We start from the raw sequence: 17,155 nt of genomic DNA on the forward strand, positions 1-17,155 counted from the left end.
TGCTCAGATTTATATATATATTTTTTAAGTCAGTGATCAAAAATAAATCAAACGTTTGAAGTTCAAACGGAACCTTTTATTCCCCTTTTTACAAGATTTTTTTGTTATTTTTTACAAATAACTTTCTGATGCCCATAGAATATGTGAGTATGTGAATTTCAGCTCCAAATACCCCACAAATAATGTTTTATAACTCCTCAAAACTCCCCATTTAAGGCTTTGATCCTAATTCTACCATTTTGGTGACTGTTGCTTTAAATTCAAATGAGATTGGGCTCTTTTCAAAAGAGGGTGGAGCAACAAATGCCTGTGTATCAGCATATTGGCAGATTCATAAACAAGACTAACATCTTATGCTAATAAGGGAGAGATTGTCACTAGTGGGCAGGGCTTTGCCCCTTTGATGACACGTACAAAGGGAAAATGTCAATCAAAAGGTGCATTCGACTTTATGCAGCGCTGTGCAGACAGATCGAAATCTGTCTTAAAGCAGTGCATGCTGGTTAGAAATTTTGTCTGGTTTAACACTGCGCTGATGCCACGTGACTGTCACATGTGGCATCAAAGTACCGTGACAGCGATCTGAGATCAGATGATTGATTCAGCCAGTGCAGCATCTGAAGAGCAACTGCATGAGCTGCAATGATGATGCCAATATTACACGATTGGCTGGATTCACCGCATGACAACAACCCCGTGTGTTTCGGGGTTTATTATTGGACAAATTCCCTCTCACAAATTTCAAAACAAACAATTCACTTTTTATGCCATTTCTATATTGTATATATCTTGTGTATATGCTTATTAAAAGATTACAAATATTTTACTGCACTATCATCTTTTGTTAAATCATTTATTTATAAAGGCTAAATTGTAGCTCACTTATTTTGGGAATGTCCTTTTGTTCAATCTCTTTGAATTAAAATGCTTTTTTAAAATCTTTTTTAAAAAAAATTCATTGTTTCATTTTCCAAAATAATCTTAATCATTGTTTAAGATTTAATCAAAACACCTTGTTTTGGGTTTTACATTAATATACAATGAGGTCAATAAGTATTTGATCACCCTGTGATTTTTCAATATCTCCTTCTTAGAAATCATGAAGGGGTCTGGAATTTTCACCATAGGTGCATTTCCACTTTCAGAGACAGAATCTAAAAATAAAAATCCATAATAAGTATTTGATCACTTGCTTTTCAGCCAGATTTCTTACCCTCACAGACCTGTTATTTTGCTTTTAAATAGTCCAGCTACACTCTGCTCATGATTCTAATTTAGTAGCACCTGTTTGGGGTTGTTAGCTGTCATAAAGACACCTGTGCACCCCAAAATCAGTCAAAAGTTTAAGTAGCAACATGGGCAAAACCAAAGAGCTAACAAAAGACACAAGAGACAAAATTGTAGACCTTCACAAAGCTGGAAAGGGCTACGGGGCAATTGCTTAGCAGCTTGGTGAAAAAAAGAACAACTGTTGGAGTAATTGTCAGAAAGTGGAAGAGGCTAATGATGACTGTCAATGTCCCTCAGACTGGGGCCCTACGGAAGATCTCTCCTCGTGGAGTAACAATGATGCTAAGAATGGTCAAGAATCAGCCCAGAACTACAAGGGAGGAGCTGGTCAAAGCCGTGAAGAGAGCTGGGACCACCGTTTCAGATTCTGTCTCTGAAAGTGGAAATGCACCTGTGGTGAAAATTCCAGACGCCTCCATCATTTCTAAGTAGGAGATATTGAAAAATCACAGGGTGATCAAATACTTATTGACCTCACTGTATATTGGAAAGTGTTATATTTATAAATGTAAACCTCTTTTTAGCATATTCAAACAAGAAGTATTAGCCTAAAGACTGATGTTTAAACTAAAATTTGTGATTATTGCTTTGTGTTTAATAGGCTTATTCATTGATTTTTATTTCCTTTTCTGTGTTTATATTATCCTCTCGTTTTCCCTTATTTCTCTCATGTGTTTGTTATATATAGGCTGCTTAAATTTAACTCATAATTCCCTTATTGTTTAAAAGTGAACTAGTTTGTAGAGACTGTATTCTGTTTCATTTGTATTGTAAATCTTTTGTTGTTAAAAATAAAAACAACTGATGAATGACGCCATGTGATATGTGATCAGTCATCATGACTGCCGCAACTTTGAGCACTGAAGTGTCTGGGTTGACGGCTCCGTTTTTAACTCCATCTCTGACTGCGCTCAGCTAATCTCGTTGATCACTGGCTGCAGCCGTGGTTCAAGTCGAACACACATAAAGTGTTTTGTCAGACTGTTTTGTTGATGTCTGATTATATAAAATAATAATAATAATAATAATAATAATAATAATAATAATAATAATAATAATAATAAAACTACTTTTATTCTATCCAAAATAAAACAAGAAAGACTTTCTCCAGAAGAAAACATACACTCTCAGAAATAAAGGTACAGGAACTGTCACTGGGGCAGTACCTTTTTAAAAGATACATATTTGTACCCAAATAGTCCACAGTGGTACCTAAAAGGTGCATAACAGTTTCCAAATGTACCTAAAAAGTACCTTTGAGGTACCATTATGGACCCTTCAGGTACAAATATGTACCTTTTGGAAAGGTGCTGCCCCAGTGACAGCTCCTGTACCTTTATTTCTGAGAGTGTATTATGAGAAAAACTTTGAAAAATTCCTTGCCATGTTAAACATCTTTTGGGAAATATCTGATAAAGAAAAAGAAATCACTGGAGGGCGAATAATTTTGACTTTAAGTGTAAATCTAAATGTGTTTTCATTCCTGTGTTCTTGTAGAGATGAGTATACCGCCAACATGTTTCCCCCTAGAAAAGCAGATTGCGCTGTGACCTGCTCGATTCTGTCAACTGTGAAGTTCAACATATCTTTACTCTACGTTCTCCATCTCTCTCTCTCGCTGAAACCGTACACCGTCTAACACCTGTTCGGTTGTTCTTACAAGCGTTTCACTGCCTTCTCCATGTCAGTCTTTCTTCTTTTACCATCTCTCTCCCTCTTTCTTTCTCCCCGACTCCCACACAAGGCACCGTTTCCCTGAAATCCTGCTGTTAAAAAGAGATCTCCCGTCTCAGTTTTATTAGAAAACATCACAATTTCGTGAGGTAGGGATTTTTCATAAATTCACAAAATGATTCATATTAGAAAGCATAAAAGATTGTATGAAAATGTACTGTGTAGATGAATGAAGTGTAAAAAATCAGTACTTTATGTGAATTTGAAAAAATGGAAGCTAATGGTTTTCATGGCTGCTTTGAGTTGAATTGATCTATGAATTTATTTTAAGCTGACTGAACTTAAAATGCGACGCAGTGGCGCAGTAGGTAGGGCTGTCGCCTCACAGCAAGAAGGTCACTGGTTCGAGCCTCGGCTGGGTCAGTTGGCATTTCTGTGTGTAGTTTGCATGTTCTCCCTGCGTTCGCGTGATTTTCCTCTGGGTGCTCCGGTTTCCCCCACAGTCCAAAGACATGCAGTACAGGTGAATTGGATAGGCTAAATTGTCCATAGTGTATATGTGTGAATGAGAGTGTATGGATGTTTCCAAGAGATAAATTGCAGCTCGAAGGGCATCCGCTGCGTAAAACATGTGCTTGATAAGTTGGTGGTTCATTCAGCTGTGGCGACCCCAGATTTTGATCCCGCCCCCAAAATTATTTTCAACTCGAAAAATGAAATTAGCGTACAAAAGCTCAAAATTATCCAGTTTTCCCCACACTTAAAGCTGACAGGTGCTAACATTGTCTTAAGTGATGCTCAACACACACACATCTGTTAAAATCTCAAAAAAAAAAAGTACTCGAGGGTTTCTTGAACCTTTAATGCTTTTCCACCATGTGCTTTAGACTTTGCACTTAGATCCTTAAAATAGAGCCCTGCGTTTGTGAATTCTCTTTAAAAATATGTCTGCCATACCTGAATTGAAAAACACATCCACGAATCTCCCTTATTACCCTTTGCTGATTCAACTTACAAAAACCAGACCAATCTCCATTACCAAAAACTGCATCAAGAACAGTTCGCTCCTGAGAAAAACAGCAATAAATAGCATATGCTGCTTATTTCGACAGTATTATTGATCTAAGAATCATTTTACATTCTCTCAGCCTTGTGGTTTGTCTTCATTTTCCATCTCTCGCTCTCTTTATGAAAGCTGCTCTTTGTGGTTGTGTCTTTGGGTTCGGCTCTCGCCCTTTTCATCAGCAGATATTTGAAATCTAACTAACCCTATTCATGGTCTGCCAGCTCGGCCTGTGTTTGTGGCACACGGTGCGCAGGAATCTGAGGAATGGGCTCCAGGAGACACAGGCGGATCACAGCTGCTTCCAGCACTTTTTTGTTTTTGTCTCCATCCCAAAGTACGCTAACAGCTCAGCGACCACCAACCACCGCAGACCAGCACCATCTGTATAGCTATCGTGTTCTGCGCAGATCTGAAAACACTGCGACTTTCCCAGGTTTAGCATTACAGTTTGCACTTTTATGTAGCGTCTTGCTGAGCGCTCCTTATAGTGTTCGGCTGACGCATTTCAGACTTTCGGTTAATTAGGATCACGGTTCTGGTATCAGGATGTCATATTTGGTTTGCTGATTTCTGATTGAGCTCCAAAACTGCGGCGGTTAGTTAAACGAACAGATGGGGAACCGGAGAGCAACGCAGATGCTAGCTGACGCTAACGCGCTAAAGTTGATGCATTTGGCAGAGAGCTTTCCGGAGATTGAGAAGCTGCTTTGAAACGGTAACAAAAAGCTACTCATAAATTAAAACAAATTAAAAACAAAGACTTAGATAACTGGTTAATAAAAAGACAAAATGAACATAAAATTCTATTCAAAATTTAAATGAATTTAAAATAATTAAAATTAGGAGCCAAAAACAGCACCTGACTGCATTTAACTTATTAAATTTAACTTACTCATACAAATTTTCTATCATAAGTTTACATATAAGGTTGGGAATTGAGTGTTTATGTGTGTATGTAGTTTTATTGTATGTATCATAGACATTTATTGTCTATTTAATAGCTAGATATCTATTTTAGAATTTTTTTTCTAGCTAACAAAATGAATGACTATCATATACAATAAACGTCATCATGATTATTATTAAAATGTAATTCAGTGTAATAATCCAAAAAATCTGGCATATTTGCTACAATAATCATGTGATAATTTATTATAAATTATAAAACTTGGGGATCATATAGTGCAGCCCCAAAATATTAATTAATTGACATTTTAATTGTTTTATACTTTGCCATCTTTCTTTAAATACCATTTTACCTGTTTACCCATTAAATAATTTTCATATTTAATTTATTTAAAAGAAGAAAACTGCACTTAACGTGCCATTTATATACTTTAATTTGTTGCAGATCCTTAAATGAGATGTTTCATACATTTAAAAATAAATAAATAAATAAATAAATAAACAAATAATAATAATAAAAATACATATACATTATTATGGCACTGGTACGAGGCATGTGTTGGTTTCCCTTTGTGTCCCAGAAGTGATGATTTACAGCCATATAACGTCAGAACAGCAGAAACTGTTGCTACTTCACAAACGTCACTTTAGAGCTAGTATTTGAATGATTCTGTAGTGTAACGTCTAAAGTGATGAAAAAACAGATGATTTTGCTGACATTTTAAGATTATAAGGCTGAATGGCATAAAATGCCATCAGTCTACAGAGATTTCTCAGTATTTCTCTGTTGGAGTCAGGGAGATCACAATAATTTACCCCAAACAATACAGCACTGCAACATACAAAAGAGAGAGATTGCCACCTACCAGTTTTATAACCATTTGATCAGCTGTTACATGAAAATTTTCGCTGAGTTTTTCCTCCCCTGAGGCCATCTTGTAGCAAAACATCAACCCTCTTTGCTCTGTTTAGTATTACAGGCTGATGGCCGCCAAACTCTGAAATTACAAATAATTAAAATAAGCACTATACTTTTGAATAAACTCCATAGTTGCAATAACTTCATTCATTCTCATTCTCATTCTTCATTCAACTTCATTCTCGCCTCCAAAAAAGCCTTAAAAGTACATTATGTTGTCCAACAGCTGCAACATTTGTCAAACTGTAGTTTATGGATCTGCTGTCACTCTATGTGGGCGAAGTAATACACAAGAATGAAGAGGCTATCCTAAGTGCTGATATCGTAGAATATCGCATGGCTATCAGCCAATCAGATTAGAGAACCGGACAGAACTGTTGATATATATATATATATATATATATATATATATATATATATAGTAGGTGGGCATAAGTAAATTTTTTAAAATCTAGATTAATCTCGAAACGTGGAAGTTTTTTTTTCTTTCCATTTAGCGTGCGTTATTAAATTGCATAACACTCTCACCAGTCCTTACTCCTTATTTGAGTTGAATTTTTTTTTCTTTTTAAATATTTCCCAAATGATGTTTAACAGAGAATTTTCACAGTATGTCTGATAATATTTTTTCTTCTGAAGAAAGTCTTATTTGTTTTATTTCAGCTAGAATAAAAGCAGTTTTTAATTAAAGTCAATATTATTAGCCCCTTTAAGTTAATTTTTTTCAGATAGTCTACAGAACAAACCATCACTATACAATAACTTGCCTAATTACCCGTAACCTGCCTAGTTAACCTAAATAACCTAGTTAAGCCTTTAAATGTCACTTTAAGCTGTATAGAAGTGTCTTGAAAAAATATCTAGTCAAATATTATTTACTGTCATCATGACAAAGATAAAATAAATCAGTTATTAGAAATGAGTTATTAAAACTATCATGATTAGAAATGTGTTGAAAAAATCTTCTCTCCGTTAAACACACACATAACAAAGAGTAGAACACTTTTCGGCAATTCACACAACTCATTTCTTTCGATTCCTTTAAATCATTATTTATATATCAGCCACTATACTCCCAACTAAACGATAAGTGCTATTTCATACATATTATTCTATTTTAACATTATTAAATATATACAGTCCGAGTAGGTCTGCTGATGTTGCTGGTGTGCACTGAGTCATTTTGAAACTGTTTCTTTTTCGTCAAGATCTGAGGTAAACAGTCTGCTGCTTTTTTTAATAGTATGGCAATAAAAGTCACGTAAATAATGTTCAAACTCACATTGGTAGCATTTAACACTGAATAGAGCACATAACATGTACCTGAAGTGATAGATGTATTTGTTGTTTATGATGTTGTTTTGCCACAGCATTGCGAAAATAGAAACTACTACATCCGCCTGCACAGATGGTTAGGACAAATTTTTTGACAACACAAACATGAGCGTGCCTGATTATCGAGTCAACACTGTGTCCTAACTAAAAGCTGTAGCTATGTTTCCATCCACCTATTTTTATGTGCATTTTGGATATGAGCAAAAAAAAAATCTGATTTGAAAATCTGTTGATGGAAATGCCAACATGAGCATCAATTTTGAAAATGTGCATAACAAATGTAAGCATATAACTAAGTAGGATAAACTTTTTAATCGAAAGTAAGATAATCGAAAGTAATCGAAAAAATTCGCATACATGATGACGGAAGTGGGGTTTATTCATAAACTAATTTCGAGAGGATCACGTGCTTATGATTTATCACAGCCGGTCACGTATTAAGCTAATCAGTATCATCCAATCATATGAGCCATAAGCTACTATAAATAACCACAGTTTTCAGTCCACTTTATCTTCGTTTGGAAGAAACCCCCCTTCCTCCCCATTCTCCTCCTTCACTATAGATCGGGCGGCACGGAGGCCCAGTGGTTAGCACTGTTAGCCCCACAGCAAGAACACTGCCAGCCCTGGTCCCGCCAGGTCGGTAGGTGTTTCTGTGAGAAGTTCGTATATTCTCCCCGTGTCCGCGTGGGTTTTCCCCGGGTTCTCCGGTTTCCTCGCACCATCCAAATATATACATCATGCATAACAATCAAGCATTTGTCTAGCCCCCTTTTTTCCTCACGTGTTCCCTTAGCTACTGCAGACGGGGAGTTCTGAGATCCACCGAGCTCAGGCTCCCCTCTCGCTCTGCAAACGGGAGGAAGCCCCGGGCTCGAGGATCCCTTGAGCTCGGGGCTCTCTCCCGGGACAGCATGCCAAACACGCTTTTGATGAATCATCAGCTAAGTGTGAACTCACAAAAGTGTGAAACACTTTTACCGAACAAATGCGCATGTGATTTTGTTATGAGAGATCATGTAATGGTAAAAAATGTGTGTGAATGGACAAACCAGCACGCTAAGCACACTATAAAACATCTGAAATGTTGTTTCGGTCATTCTAAAACTAAATATGTTACTATATTATTAATGACCTCCAGAATCAAGAGCGTCTGTGCTCCGCGTCTCAGGCCTTCAAACACCACCGCGCGTTCACTGCATGTCAGGATTGTCTTTTGAGATGCAAGTCATTTATTAAACAAAGAAAAGATTCACGCAGCTTCACCAACAGCAGTAAATTCCGTTTGTACTTTTGATGTTTGCCACCAGATAATCAGGATGTGGCGATTTTGTTCTCTTTGATTCGTTGAATGTAAACGTTGCTTTATTCGCATGTCTTTTATGCAATATTCCAGTTTAGCGCATAAAATTCATTCGCATTTTTGGATGGAAACATAGCTAATGACACACTATAGAATGAATATTTCTCATAATAAAAGAACTTTTTTTACAAACCAATGCCTGAAATTTCTTATTTCGAAATGATTTCCATTTTAGGCAGCACATGTAATATTTATATTATTTGCTAATTAATAACCACCTCATGTGGAACTCTGAATCTGCATCTCATTTCGGAAGCTGCTATTGTCCACTGGAAGTCGCATTTTCTGTCATAGACGCACACTTTGAGAGCCTCCATGCTGAAATACGCTGAAATATAATTAAGTTGGCAGTGGGCTGGTTATAGAGGCCAAAACAAAGACAGACATTCTGACACAGAGTGCACATTTTTAAAGCAGAATAACTGACTTTAGCATTGCTTTTCAGATAAACGAATATGTTCATTTAGCATGTTTCTTAATATGTTCTCAAACATATTATGGTATTTCTATGCATTAAAAGAGTCACAAACTTATATACAGCAACTTTAACCTGAAAAAGATTGATTTGATTTTGTGCCGCAGCACTGCATCATGTGTAGTTATAACATGGTTCTATTATTACTATTTGCCATTGCTGTCGGTTACTCCACAATACTGCATCCTCCACCAAAAGTAACCTACACTTACAGTTCAAGCTCAGTGCACGTCTCATGTTTTATAGAGCAGCAGAGTTTACAGCTGAACATCTGTGTGGAATTTACTAGTCGTTCGCAGAAGCCAAATGGCCACGCTTTGGCACAACCATCAAAAGCAAAGTGTAAACAACCAGCCCTGCCATTCACATTCGGCAGACAGAACAGCTCTCAGAAACACACCAGAGGAAAAATCTGTCCTGCTTTTCTGACCAAAGCAAGTGTGTTTTTATGAATGGAGCAGCCTTGGGACTTCTGGGAGATCGGAAGTCATGTTTACCCACAGGATACAGACAAAATTACACAGGAGATTCGCACTGACAGGAGTTGAGATCCAGCTTTCAGGAATTTTCTAATGCTTTCCTGTTCCAATTTGTCTTTATAATATACTGTGAATATTATGAGGTCTTCAAACAGACAGATGATTGTCTGCTGTGCTGGAAGGGAGTTATGTTTTTGAGTCCCACATGTGTGATTCATTTGCCATGCAAGACTATGGCAAACATCCCACTTCAACACAGAGCCATATTGTACTGGTGTGTTTGTATTATACATCAAAAGTGGAGGAAAAACACCCTCAGATAAATAGTAGAAGTGAAAGTTACGCTTACTTATGCAGTACAAAAGTTCTGTGCTGGTATTGTGTCACAGTGATGGTATCAGATGGTAATACCAGTGTATTTTGACATGGTACCCCTGTGGTGAATATTTATTATAGTTATGCACTGTACAAAGTGTGAACTTAAACAGCCTTTTTACCTGATTTAACCTGAAGTGAACTGACTAGCAGATTTGAAGTGCTGGATGAACTTAAAAAATACAAAACAAAATGAAAACAAATGTTTGATAATAATAATATTAATAATAATGGCGACGCAGTGACGCAGTAGGTAGTGCTGTCGCCTCACAGCAAGATTTGGTTTGTGCCTCGGCTGGGTCAGTTGGCATTTCTGTGTGGAGTTTGCATTTTCTCCCCGCGTTCGCTTGGGTTTCCTCCGTGTGCTCCAGTTTCCCCTAGAGCCCAAAGACATGCGGTACAGGTGAATTGGGTAAGCTAAATTGTTCGTAGAGTATGAGTGTGAATGGGTGTGTATAATTAGGTGTGTTTCCCAGAAATGGGTTTTAGCTGGAACATCTGCTGCATAAAACACAGTCCGCTGAGGCGACCTCAGACTAATAAAGGGACTAAGCCAAAAAGAAAATGAATGAATAATAACAACAACAACAACAACAACAATAATAATAATAATAAATATTTTTATTATTATTTTAACATATTATTATTATTATTATTATTATTATTATTATTATTATTAAAGATACAATTAAATATACAAAATAATTATTTAATTCAAAAAACAAAAATTTAACAAAATAATTTTTTACGTTTTATTTTTTTATTTTAAACTTAACTTTATTTAAAGTTTAAATAAAAAATCATTAAAAAGTGTTATTATTATAATTATTTTAATTATAATTATCATTATTATAATAAAAATACATTTAAATAAAAATAAAAATGTAACCAAAAAAAATTTATTTATAGATACAGTTTTATTTAAAGTTTTAATAAAAATGTACTGAAATAATTGTTTTTCATTATTATTATTATTATTATTATTATTATTATTATTATTATTATTATTATTATTATTAATAATAATAATAATATAAGACATAAAATAAAATAAAATATAAAAATTGAGCCAAATTCATTTTTTTATTTTATTTTTATTTAAAATTTTATTTAATATAATTTATTTACAGTTTTAATAAAATTATTTGTATTAAAATTAAAAGTATTAGAATTAAACATTTAAAGTAAACAAACATTTTTTTTCATATTATTATTAATAAATTGAAAAAAGTGAAATTTCAACAAATAAACATATATATCCACGATACTACAATAAAATTGCATCCAAGCAACTACTTAGCAACACATTCTAACTTTTTTATATTTGTCTATTTCTATAGATATAAGAATTTATATTTCTATTTATTTTTCTTTAAAGAACTACGCACAAAAAATTCAATTTATGACATCCACTCACTGGCCACTTTAGAAGGTACACCGTACTAGAACTAGTTGGACTCTCTTTTGCCTTCAGAACTGCCTTAATCCTTCATGACATAGATTCGACAAGGTACTGGAAATATTCCTTCGAGATTTTGCTCTATATTGACATGATAGCATCACGCAGTTGCTGCAGATTATTATATGAGTTACTGTTGCCTTTTTATCAGCTTGAACCAGTCTGGCCATTCTCCTCTGACCTCTGGCATCAACAAGGCATTTGCCCCCACAGAACTGCCGCTCACTGGACAATTTCTCTTATTCATTCTCTGTAAACCCTAGAGATAGTTGTGCATTAATATCCCAGTAGATCAGCAGTTTCTGAAATACTCAGATCAGCCTGTCTGGCACCAACAACCATATCACATTCAAAGTCACTTAAATCCCATTTCTTCCCCATTCTGATGCTCGATTTGAACTGCAGCAGATTGTCTTGACCATGCCTAAATGCACTGAGTTGCTGCCATGTGATTGGTTCATTAGACGTTTGCTTTAATGAGACAGTTAGGCAGGTGTACCTAATAAAGTGGCCGTTTAAGTGTATAATATAAATGTGCAACATGTAATTATGACGGGTTTCAATTAAAATGAGTCTCACTTCTGAATCGCAATCCAGACAGCATTGAACTTGAACACAATCATTTAAATGACATAATAAGAAATAATTGCGCACTCTAGGAGTTAAATACCAATGAAAACCATTTAACTGAACTAAATGTTTAAAATAAAAACCACTATGAAACATTTGCATATACGTAACATTGAAAAAAGGTTTTAGCTGCGATTACAGTATGCACAAAGATCTTATATTTTATGCTGTGAGCAACATTTGACATCTAATTTAGAGTTTGAGTTGTTGTTGCCACTGACAACTTTAGGTCTGCATTAAAAATGAATGGATTTCTCTTAAATGCGCAGCCAAAATAAAGCCGCTTATCATAATTATAGCACTGCAAAAGAGCAAACTGTCTGCTTTCTGACCTGTTCTCATCTTTCGAAAATGACATAAACAGTGGTGAAGGTGCACAAGCACTTTCTCTGCATAAATTAGTTTGGATAAACCTCATTCGGGTTCATTTCCGTTGCGAAATAGAGGTTGAGGAGAGATTATGTTGATAAACACTCCCGCGCACATTGACTTGCACTATAATGAAAGGCTCGTGGGTAATAATAACCGATGGTAATGCGCACGGAGAGAGATATGAGGTACATGTCCTCTGGAACTCCATGTTTGACAGTTTTATTGCTGTTAATGAAACGCGTGGCATGGGAGTATTAAGCCGTCATCAAATTGACATCTTTAATTAAAGTGGCAGCTTAATTAAAAATCCAATTAACTGTGAAACTCTAATGAATAGGAAAAAATGCAAAATGCACGACTTGACCTTCAAATCGAAACGTTCCAGATTTCAACGCGCCGCCAAAACGCTTTGTGGAATCTGGAGCTGCAAATGTTGCCCTGAGACACAATAAAAGGGTTTGCGTGAGGTGAGAGATTTAATTAAAACCCGATTGTTGTTGAACTGTCAACACATGAAATGCAGCATAATATCCTGTCATTCAAGATATGAGCAGGCAAGGCAATGCTGGTGAAGAGGTTAAAAAACTAATATTTATAATCAGCCTTTCTCAGTTGATCAATTATAATATAAACGGCAAACAAGTCTTCTGGAATGTTATGTTGAAATATGCAAATGAGGCATTAATTAATGCACACATTTGCATACATTTCTATTGTACAAAAACCTGAACATTGGATAAAACCAGTTTCAAAATTTTGTAACAATATTCAAAGGATTTGACAGAGTGGATTTTGGATATCCCTTCACTCTCAGAAATAACAGCCTGATCTCATGAGGAAATGTGTTCTACATCTCAAATAACAAACTTGCAAAAGATATGTAAACGTTTCATATTACTTACACATGCTTATTCTGAATATATGTAAAAGAGACCTGTCAGATTATATTTTAGAGAGAAGGTGTGAGGTTCAGCTGTGTCCTCTTGTGTCATTTTCTGTCTGATTCAGGCACAAATTAATAAGGCTACTCTGACAGACTGTTTACAGCAGGCATGTCCAAGCTCGGTCCTGGAGGGCCGGTGTCCTGCAAAGTTTAGTTCCAACCCCAATCAGACACACCTGGTCTAGCTAATCAAGCACTTACTAGGCTTTCTAGAAACATCCGTGCAGGTGTGTTGAGGCATGTTGGAGCTAAAATCTGCAGGACACCGGCCCTACAGGACCGAGTTTGGACACCCCTGGTTTACAGAGTGCAATGGTGCGTGCTTGTAGAAGTGTAACGCTTTTTCTGGTGAAGTGGAGCCGATCCGCAAATCAGCACCTTACGTTAGCTTACCAATCAGAGCCTCTTAAGGGCAGGCCTTCGGAGGAACTAGGAAATATGACAGTCGTTCTCATGTTAGCTGAGTAGCTGTATATACTCAAAGTAAGATATATAAAAAATAAGGTGATTTTCTACAAATGAAGCATGAGCACACATTGCTTTGCGTCTTATAAACCAGCCTGATCTCTCGAGGAAACGTAAGTATTTTACGTTTTGTCAGTTTAGTGGCTAAATCGTACAAATTCGTATGAGTTCAGTCGTATGAAAATGTACGATTTTAAAAAGGAGACGTGGCACCTAACCCCACCCCTAACCCCAACCGTCATTGGGGGATGAGCAAATCGTACTAAATTGTACGAATTAGATGGTAAGAATTCATACGAATTAGCCACTAAATCAAAAAGTTACGAATTGCCGTGAGATTGCGTTGTATAAACACAGCCAAGCCTTAAAAATACACTCTGGACCACCTCTGTAATATTTCTAATTTCAGATTTTCCCGCAAAAAGTACTCAAACACACACCGCATTATAAAAAAACCAACATTAGAACTCATAAGTAGGAACTTTCCAGGAAGATGGCAGAATAATTCATTACATAATGCAATGTTAATAACTAGCATATTTTAAAATGAAAACGCACTGAATCATTTGATCCAGTACATGCCTGATCAAGATGATGTAACTTTTTTAAAAGTAACTTCCCGTACTGTTAAACCTTTTCATTTTTTTTTCTTCTGTAATCCTTTCAAATGGTGCATTTATTCCTAATCTTATCTGCCTTCAATAAGAGCTGATCTACTTACAGGAAGGAAATGTTTCTGGGGATATAAAAGCTGGAAAAAATTACTGCCTCTCTCTCTCTCTCTCTCTCTCCTCGTCATGCTCTGATTATCTGTTTTTTGTCAGGGCTGTTGAACACACAGAGATTTGGGAAAGCAGTGGAGTTGAGGATGGAGAAAATGGATTTTGTCCAATGAGTTGAGCCGTCCACAGACAGTCACACTGTCCACTGCTCTAATAATCGAACTAATGACCGTGCTAATTATGACCAAGCTGCTCTAGTGGATACTTCTCGGGTGCTATCAATTCTCACGCATCACTGACCAGAAACTAACACCTGCTATATTGGTTCTGGAGCCAAAAGAAGGGAGAGCTGATGCTTTCTACAAAAAATGTTTTCCCCTGATTGTTCATTGAAGAGCACGTTTTGTGGCTGATCAGAATTACAGCATTATCTTAACACTCTATTATGTCTCCATTGTGATGCGATACTACAAGCCCAATTCATTGTATTTTGCATTGGCCTTCCTATTCAGACTGAAAAGCGTGTGTGTGTTCTGTCGAATTTCTGATGTGAAAGCTGGTAAATCGTTCATTTCCGCTTAGTCCCTTTATTAATCAGGGGTCGCCGCAGCAGAACGAACCGCCAACTTATCCAGCATATGTTTTACGCTGCGGATGTCCACCCGGCCACAACCCAACACTGGGAAACACCCACACACTCCAGCATTCACACACACTATGGCCAATTTAGTCTATTCAATTCACCTGTACTGCATGTTTTTGGACTGTGAGGGAAACCAGAGCACCCGGAGGAAACCCATGCCATCACAGGGAGAACATGCAAACTCCACAAAGAAATGCTAACTGACCCAGCCGGGGCTTGAACCAGCGACCTTCTTGCTGTGAGGCAATCGTGCTACCCACTGCGCCACTGTGACGCCACAGCTGGTAAATATTAATTTTATTTCATGTGTTCATAGAATTTGTCTGTAAAGTTTCAGCAATGTTTTGTGTATTTCCCTTTGGATCAACTTAGGCTCATTGTGGATGAGAAACCTTGTCTGCATTTCTGGAAACCACAAATTAAGGTACGTCTGGCTCCATTTTGTCTGTAAAATGAATGCTACAGGGTGGTATGATGCCGCTGACAGCTTCTGTTCCTTTTTCGCGCTAACGCTGACTGCTTATCTCTATGTGGACAGATTTTCTGGTGTTACTAGTTTGCCCAGTAGCTCACCGCATATGCTGATGGACTTGAGATGTGGAGAAAAGTTGACTGGAATGATGGGGTTTGAGTCTGGTGAAGAACGGTTCCAGAAACCAGGTAAAACAAAAGCAAAAAAATAATAATAATAAATAAATAAATAAACAACAGGCTGAAAATGTAAGTGGTTGCGTAGGCTTTTCTTTTTCTAGATTGCCTTTGAAAACACTATCAGTTGGGTTTAAGGGAAGGGGGTGGATGGGTCAGTCGGTTAATCAGTCGACAGCAAGCTGGTCTGGGCAGCTTAAGTGTATTTAGCGCCCTATGGTGGATTTAATTTTGGGGAAATTTGAGATCATCAAAAAGTGTACATAACGGCCTCTGGTGGATTTGCAAACACAAAAACTACAAGCAGACATACCTCCGGTTATGTATTTCGCTGTCCCCAGAAATGTAGACCTGGGTATGTGTCTGCGATGAGCCTGGGTTGCTTTAAATGTAAATGAGCTGCTGCTTTCTACAAGAGTTTGTATTCTAATTTTTAAGGCCTTGAAGACTGGTATTCTACACTACCTTAGCAACAAACAACAACTTGACTTCTAGTTGATCATTTGTTATCAAATGTAGCTTATATGAAAGGTAAAGGCCTCTAGATTATTCTTATTTGACCAAAATAAAATATGATCATGCCTTGATTTCTAATGATTTAATTAGAACAGTAAGATCTGTCTTTGCTTAGACAAAAGTCTTGTCACTTAACAGAAAGTGTTTAGTATAGAATATAAAGTGTAGAGCAGTAGAAAAATTAATAATATTGACTCTTATGAGCTTGCAGGACTACATCCAAACATCTCTGCAATGACTCAGATAACTTAATAAAGTCATCTGAAATGGCAAAGAAAGCGTTCTTGCAGGACTCCCAGAGTTCATCAAGATTATGTGGATTCATCTTTAATGCCTCCTCCTTCATCCTTCCCCAGTCATGCTCAATAATGTTCATATCTAGTGACTGGGCTGGCCAATCCTGGGGCACCTTGACCTTTTTTGCTTTCAGGAACTTTTATGTGGAGGCTGAAGTATGAGAAGGAGCGCTATCCTGCTGAAAAATTTGCCCTCTCCTGTGGTTTGTAATGTAATGGGCAGCACAAATATCTTGACACCTCATGCTGTTGATGTTGCCATCCACTCTGCAGATCTCTCGCACGTCCCCATACTGAATGTAATCCCAAACCATGATTTTTCCTTCACCAAACTTGACAGATATCTGTAGGAATCTTGGGTCCATGTGGGTTCCAATAGGTCTTCCGCAGAATTTGTGATGAATGGGATGCAGTTCAACAGATGATTCATTGGATGATTCATCCACTTTTCCAACTAGAAGTCAAATTATTATTGTTGCTCTTACAACTGGGATCAACGACAAGACTTTTATTAGGTAGTGTCCTCAAGGACTCAAAAATGAGAATTTGAACAGATAACATTTTTACGGAGACCCAGAA

At 36.7% G+C, this 17,155-nt stretch overlaps 1 long non-coding RNA gene across 1 annotated transcript; it reads left to right on the forward strand.

Annotated features, from left to right (window-relative positions):
- Window positions 1-3,032: 3,032 nt before the first annotated feature.
- On the forward strand, window positions 3,033-15,770 carry LOC130241207 (uncharacterized). Its single transcript, XR_008838835.1, has 3 exons — window positions 3,033-3,113; window positions 15,489-15,540; window positions 15,655-15,770. It is a non-coding gene; the product is annotated as an uncharacterized LOC130241207 (long non-coding RNA).
- The last annotated feature ends 1,385 nt before the right edge of the window (window positions 15,771-17,155 follow it).

This window comes from Danio aesculapii, chromosome 14 (assembly GCF_903798145.1).
Source record: "Danio aesculapii chromosome 14, fDanAes4.1, whole genome shotgun sequence".
NCBI classification, from domain to species: Eukaryota; Metazoa; Chordata; class Actinopteri; order Cypriniformes; family Danionidae; genus Danio; species Danio aesculapii.